General features: G+C 42.7%; 1 pseudogene; it reads left to right on the top strand.

The window, feature by feature from the left end:
* Positions 1-807: 807 nt before the first annotated feature.
* LOC148037643 (putative pentatricopeptide repeat-containing protein At3g28640 pseudogene) lies at positions 808-1350 on the top strand (annotated as a pseudogene).
* The last annotated feature ends 6075 nt before the right edge of the window (positions 1351-7425 follow it).

The raw sequence follows: 7425 nt of genomic DNA, 5'->3' as shown, positions 1-7425 counted from the left end.
TCGCATGAGAGAGTTGTGCCAACAAGTTTTTCGACACAACGTCTTGGATCATTGGAAGAACATACCGGAGGGGAGCAAGGACTATATAGTAGCATCCTTGCACAAGGAGTTTCCGCTGCCAGCCGCAGTAGATAGATTCTCTACAAGCTAGATGATGGATTGCATGCGTGCATACATGTCACATAGACTATCCGACGCACGCAAGGCAATTAAGAGTGGGGCTGCAAAGCCCGAGTGGTTAGATGCAGACGACTAGCGCCGACTGAGGGAGGAGGCTACAAATTCTCCAGGACATTGGAGTCAGCAGCACGAGGCGGCGAGGGCACGACTCGAGACCGGAGTGGTCCATTCATCTTGGGAGTGGCGGCCACACAGGACATATTTGGAGGACTTTGTAAGTTTTTCTTTTGTTTTGCTTGTTTGTTTTTTTGAAATATTCTTTGTACTGACAATCATGTTTCTAACCATTAGCATTTTGTTTTCTTTACAGCACTCCATTATAAATCGCGATCCGATCAGCCTTGAGACTCGATATATAGAGAGGCACGGTGTCGTATTGCTGCACATTCGAGGTGTGAAAACCACCCAAAAGTTGTGTGTGTGATTTGATACTTTGTACATACTTAGTTGTTATGTTTGCTCTTTCATTCTATGCTGAAGACGGAGAAAAACAGGGAGTTTTGGTAGACTGGTAACTTGAGATGCAATCTCATGGGCTACACTTATTTCAAGATATGTCGATTATGGGCTTTGTGAGGAAGTACTAAACTAATTCCAAGAGATGCAAGTCGAAGTACATTGGTGGATATGTATGGCAAATGTGGCTTGCTTGTAAAAGCACAATATGTGTTTGACAAGCTTCGTTTCCGGAATGTGGTCTCTTGGAATGCACTAATTGAAGGTTATACACAACACGGGCATGGTGAAGAAGCACTGAAGCATTTTGAGTGGATGAAACTTGATGGGGTATCTCCAAATGCAGTAACCTTTCATTGCATTTTGAAAGCTTGTGGCAGCATAGGAGCCACAGAAAAGGTTGGGGAAATTCATACTGAGATTGCTATGAAGGGGTTGCTAGAAAAAGATGTGGCTGTTGGCACGGCATTGGTTGATGTATATGTCAAATGTGGCTTGCTTGTAAGAGCACAAGATGTGTTTGACAAGCTTCCACTTCGTAATGTAGTGTTGTGGAGTGTATTAATTGCAGGCTATAGCCAATATGGACATGGTAGCCAAGCACTTAAATGTTTTGAGCGAATGCAACTGGAGGGTGTCTCTCCGGACGGTGTCACCTTTGTTAGCATCTTGAAAGCTTGTGCTAGCATAGGAGCTAAACAAAAGGGCCACTAATCCTGTCGAAAGGGAAAGAAAAGGGTGGCTAAAAACAAGGGAGGGAAAAAGCAGATTCAAAAAAAAGCAGGCGTGTGGGACGAAAAGGAAGGAAGGCAATGCTAATTGGGGAGAAGGGAAGGAAACGCAGAGAAACAGGCATTCCGGGATCTACGAGGGGGGAAAAGGAGAGCTGGTTTGCAGATCGGTCAGTGTTAGTGAGAGGGAGGCATTATATGAGTTGTTTAAAAAGATTAGCAGTGCTGGAGATGATGAGGGTGTAATAAATCAGGAGAAATTTCAATTAGCTCTGTTCAAAACTGGGAAAAAGAAGAGAGCTTTTTCAATCTGGGGGGAATCCTGGACTCTGCTGCTCCACTGGGGGAAGAAAAGCTAATTTGTGACGAGAGTGCGTGACAGACAGGAAAACGCGATACACACACACACACATTTTTTTTCTGCTTCCTTGTTCGTTAGCAATTCTGCTTTCGTTGGCCCAACGAGGTTTCAGTACCTCAATTCATGATGCTTATCTTCAAGGAAGAAAGGAGGAATCGTCGCCTGCTCTGGGGAAAAACGGAAGAAGAAGTCGTCAATTGGAAGGAAGGAACGAAGAAGGAGGAAGTTTAGTCTTCCAAGCAACGCGGACGTCGAGAAGATCAACGCTGCCTGTCAAGATGGTGTTCTCACTATGACTATTCCAAAGATCCCTCCTCCTACTCCGAAGGTCATCATTGTCAACGTTAATTGATTGTATATAGTCATCCAGATAGCAGAAAGGTTCTTAGGATTTTGCTCCGATTCTTGGCTTGTGCCTTTCAGGAACAAGAAATTGTTGCTCCGGTTCTGATATACTCAAAGGCGCTGACTGGGATCCAATTACCTGATGCTACTTGTGAATGCACAAATGGGTGGAACCACAACGATAATGGGAATTCCTGATTCCTTTCTGACCTCTATTTTGTCTTTTCTCTGGTGACGGATGAAGTCAGAGAGGATTATTTCTATTTTTCTTTCCTTTTCGAACTGAATTCCCTTGTCATGGTTGAAGTCGGGAAGGATTTTCTGGAAGATAAAGCCCTTACTGTCTAACAGCAAATCCATAGCTTCAAACATTGATAAATCAATTCAGTGGAGAATTGGTGATGGGACAGAGTATGCACAAGCTAAATCCTGCTGGAAACTCTTGACTGTTCGGATAGATTAATTAGTAATAAGAAAAATAGGCTTATTCAGGGAGGAAGGAGACTATAACTTATTAGATGAGATCTAGAGGAATTCTTCACAGAACTTCATGAGCCCACAGTTTACAATGAATTTGCTGACCAGGAATTCAGAGAGCTCCCTTCAGGATGGGATGTTGAAATTTTCTCTCCAGAAGTTGAATCTGTTTCCAATAGTTCCCACTTCATGAAATCTCTGCCCTTTTTGTGTTTCTTATACCAGAAAATATGTGTCTTAGAATAAAGCAAAGCGACTCGATTAGATTCGGATTGCACTGAGGAAACATAGGATGATTCCACACAGGGAGTACCACTTCTAAACCTTGTGCTTGAAGAGCCAAAACAAAATTTTCTGAGTCTTTGGGAATGGGAATAGTACCCAACACAACCATCATGTTGCAAGTTGTTAAGAAAGAGGATTGAAAGAGAAGAGGCAATAGCTTTTGCCACTGAACTCACAGTGACAACATCATTTCGACGTCGTGAGGGAATAGCCATAGCCTTTCCTAAAGCCACATACAGACCTCTAGCAGTAGTAGCTAACCTCACCATCATTTCATGATTCAAGATGTGGGAACCTAGAGAACGGACAGGTTGTTCTGCATAGCCTGATCTTGTTTGATTGATTCTTCTATCTTGGAATTTCTCAAGAACCTCTGTGGTCGCGACTTTGCTTTCGAAAACCCTTCGATATCTTTGGTGAACCCGACGTGAAAGAGTCGCAGAAATTTCAGGATGGGAGATACTTCAGCCTCTATTTCAGCCTCTTCTACATCTCCAGCTGCGTCTACTTCATCTCCATCAGGGTGATAAAGATAATGCAAAACCGGTCGAGGAAAACCCTAAGCAAGGGGATAAGGGGACACAAGTCCTAAATCCTGGCATGGAAGGTGGACCTCTAAGGCTTGTTGACAAAAAAGTTGATCCTAAGAAGGATGAGGAAGTGCCAAGAAAGAAGGCAAGAGCTAAAAGAGAAGCACCAAAGCCTATCTCGAGACCAAAAGAGAGAATGGTTTTGTGAGAAAAGAGAGCTTTGGCTACCTATCATGATTTTGATTTAGCAAGTTCTCTTTGCGAAGTCAAACCAGATGTAAACCTCTTACAGTTGATTAAATTATCTCCAAGAGTACGCAAGGAATTCAAGAAGATCCTGCGTATTGGGTATATTGTAGAACCTTTGGGCATAGCACGAGTAGGGGAAGATTGGTTTGATCATGCTGAAAAGAATTGCCGTAGGGTTCCAGCATACGTGGATGAAATACTAGTGGAGCATGCTATTGTAGACATTGGGTCCTCCGTCAATATCATGAGTTCAGAGTTGTTGGAGAGGTTGGGTCTAGGCATCCAAAAAGATGGCTCCACCCTTCTTAGAATGACTGATGATAGTCTAAGGCAACCAAAAGGTTGCATTTCTAAAGTCCATGTTACAGTTGCAAGTGTAGAATGCTTCTTGGACTTTAGGGTGATAAGATTTGCAGGACGTCCGAGCTATTGAGTCTTGCTAGGCAGGACTTGGATCTTACGAACAAACTGTTAAGTCGATATACCCGCCGATCGAGTGGTTCTAGGTAGAGGTGCTAATCGAGTAATAGTCGATGCTTACCCTGAGTCTCCTCAAAGTGAGAGAGCTCCTTTATCCTCCACTAAATTAGAGATAGCAGATGATCCATCTAGTAGTGAGACATCATCCAGCGATGAATCTAAAGAGGGGTCCACTACAAAGGATATTTATCAGATAACTCTAAATAAGCCGATAGAGCCGCAAGATAGGATCAGAGACACGGATGTGATTGAGTTGGACCTTGGCACGCCGAATGATTCGCGACCAATTAAATTACGTTCCATGCTCAGTTCAGCAAAAAGGGAGAACTATGTGTCCTTGATTCAAGAATTCCGTGACATCTTTGCTTGGAGTTATGACGAGCTGAGAGGCATTCCTCCCAGCCTGGCTATTCATACTATTCCTGTAAAAGAAGGCAATCATCCTATGCATCAGAAAGTAAGGCGTATGCCTTTTGAATTGAGGGATGGGCTATTTGAGGAGTTACAGAAGTTACGGAAAGCTAGTTTAATCTTCCCTGTACAGCACACAAAACGGTGTTCACCAGTTGTTATCAGGAAGAAGAAAAACAACCAGATCTGACTATGTGTAGATTTTAGAGAGCTGAATAAGCAGACGGTTAAGGATTACTACCCGTTGCCATTTATTGACCAGATTTTGGATCAATTAGCGGGTAGGGAAATATATTCGTTTATGGATTGCTTTGCAGGATACAACCAGATGGAAATTGCAGAAGAGGACAAGTTGAAATCAACTTTCATTACTATCTTTGGTACTTTTGCATACCATGTGATGGCCTTTGGTTTGTGCAATGCACCTGGATCATGGCAACGAATAGCAGACAAGACCTTTGGTGATATCTTCCCAGATGAGTTGAAAGTTTTTATCAATGACCTAGGGGCAACCGCTATAAGGGAAAGGATGTTGATTATCTTAAGAAGATGTTTTGAGCGCTGCAGACAATTTTGTATCGCTCTTAATCCACGAAAGTGTGTATTTGGAGTGCCTTATGGGCTATTGCTAGGCCATGTGGTCAGTTCAGTAGGGATCACAACTGACCTTGAAAAGATCAAGGTTATAGTCGCTATGACTCCACCACGCACTCCAAAAGAGGTACATAGCTTTCTGTCATCGGTAGGATACTATCGGAGGTTTATAAATGCCTTGGCAGAAAGGACATTGCCACTAATGAACTTATTATCCTTTAGCTGTCTATTTGTATGGAGCGATGCTTGTAATGTATCTTTCGAGGATATGAAACAAGAGATAGTAAAAGCACCAGTTTTAAAAGCGCCTAAAAGAGGCGAGGTATTTTACATATTTTCAACAACCACCATGCATAGTATCAGCTGTTGTTTAGCCCAAATCTGGGAGGAAAATGGTATCATCTGATAGCTTTTGCTAGTTGAAAATTGGGCATATCAAAAATTAACTACACCTACATGGAGAAGTTGTACCTTGCGATGGTCTTTGTGACGAAAAAATTCAGGCACTACATCCCCTATGAGAAGGTAGTTTTCTATACGAAGGCAGAAGGGCTTAGATTGCTTATGAACAAGCTGCAACCACCTGATCGTCTGGCAAAGTGGTTAATCACTTTGCAGGAGTTCGATTATGAGATTAAGAGTAAGCCACCGAGGTTGCAGGGTATTGTGGAATGCCTTGTGGATTTCGGGGAGCTGAAAGAGACTTTGGCTGAAGAAAGTGATATTGAAGAAATGTTTAAAATTGACACAACTTCTATCCCATCTTGGTATGCTGCTATCACGCATTATCTATCAACAGGAGAGACTGGAGCTGGTTTATCAAAATCAGAAAAGAGGAAAATTAGACAATAGGCTTTGAAGTTTTCCTTGATCGCAGGAACACTATATCGGCAGGGTGTTGATGATATCTACCACCGATATGTGATGCTTGACGAGGTTCCTTTCATCTTGGAAGAGTGCCATGACTCTGCTTGTGGAGGGAACTTTGTTGGACGGTTGATGGCACAGAAAGCTTTAAGAGCTGGATATTGGTGGCCGTCTATCTTCCAAGATTCCTTTGAGTACGTTAAGAGATGTGATACCTGTCAAAGACATGATAGCAGAGAGAATAGGAAACGCCCACTTACGCCTATTATGGCTATCCTTCCGTTTGAGAAGTGGGGCATTGACTTTATGGGTCCTATCACCCCGTCGTCTACTACTTAGAAAAGGTACATTATAGTAGCAATTGATTATTTCACAAAATGGTCAAAAGCGCGGGTGACGAGGCAGGACAATGCAAAAGAGACTACAAGTTTCCTTTTAGAGCAGATTATCTACCATTTCAGTCCACCGAAGGAACTAGTGTCAAACTGTGGAACCCACTTTTTGAATAAAGTGATCAAAAGCCTGATTGAAGCTTGGCAAATCAAGCACAACAAAATGACCCCCTATAATCCGCAAGGCAACGGGCAAGTTGAAAGTACTAATAAGTAACTTGTGGGTATCTTGTCTAAAATAGTCTCGGAGAAGAAACAAGACTGGGACAGGAAGTTGTATGTGGCAGTATGGGCGTACAATACAACGTTCAAGCGAGCTACCAGCCATACTCCATTTAAATTAGTTTATGGGGAAGAGTGTGTGTTACCCCTCGAAATCGAGTTGCCAACCATACGGTTTGCAATTAACCACTCATCGGGAGACGAGGATGCACTCTTTGAACGTTTCACGACCACAACCCACCTGGATGAATTGAAATTGCAGAGCTTATTACACCAGGAGGTAGCTAAACGTCGGATGAAGCAGTTGCACGACCTTAAAGCAAAGAAGTATACCTTTAAAAAAGGGCAATTAGTTCTGTACTACGATGTGCATAGGGAGCTGTTTCCAAGGAATCTGGAACCTAGATGGGATGGCCCCTACAAGATTGTCAGGATAGGAAAAAATAGGTCTACGGCTCTACTAGCTGATCTGCAAGAGTAGAATTTAAAAATAAGGTTAATCTTAATAAGATTAAACCTTATTATATCTAAGTATGTTAACACGGAGAAATGCATTGCAGGTCCATGCTGGGGCTGATCTGAGACCTGCAAAAGAGCTTAAAGCTGGTTGATGGGGCGGTTAATTCCTTATTTGGAGCACCCATATCTGAAGTAGAGATACCATCAGGGGAAACTTATATGGTGGAGCAAAGGATACAAAGTGATTGAGCAAGAAGACGAAACCTTTGTGTGGGAGATCAAAGCCTTCTGCCATCACAGCTTACGAATGTTGACAAGTATCCCTGTTGAGTTTAATGAAGAAGGTGGGATGGAGCCGTCAGCTCATCCTCTAAACATGCTAAATT

This window comes from Lygodium microphyllum, chromosome 4 (assembly GCF_053477565.2).
Source record: "Lygodium microphyllum isolate KBCC chromosome 4, Lygodium_microphyllum_v1.1.10, whole genome shotgun sequence".
NCBI lineage: Eukaryota > Viridiplantae > Streptophyta > Polypodiopsida > Schizaeales > Lygodiaceae > Lygodium > Lygodium microphyllum.
Note: the sequence above shows the minus strand (reverse complement) of the source record. Positions and strands in the feature narration are given on the sequence as shown.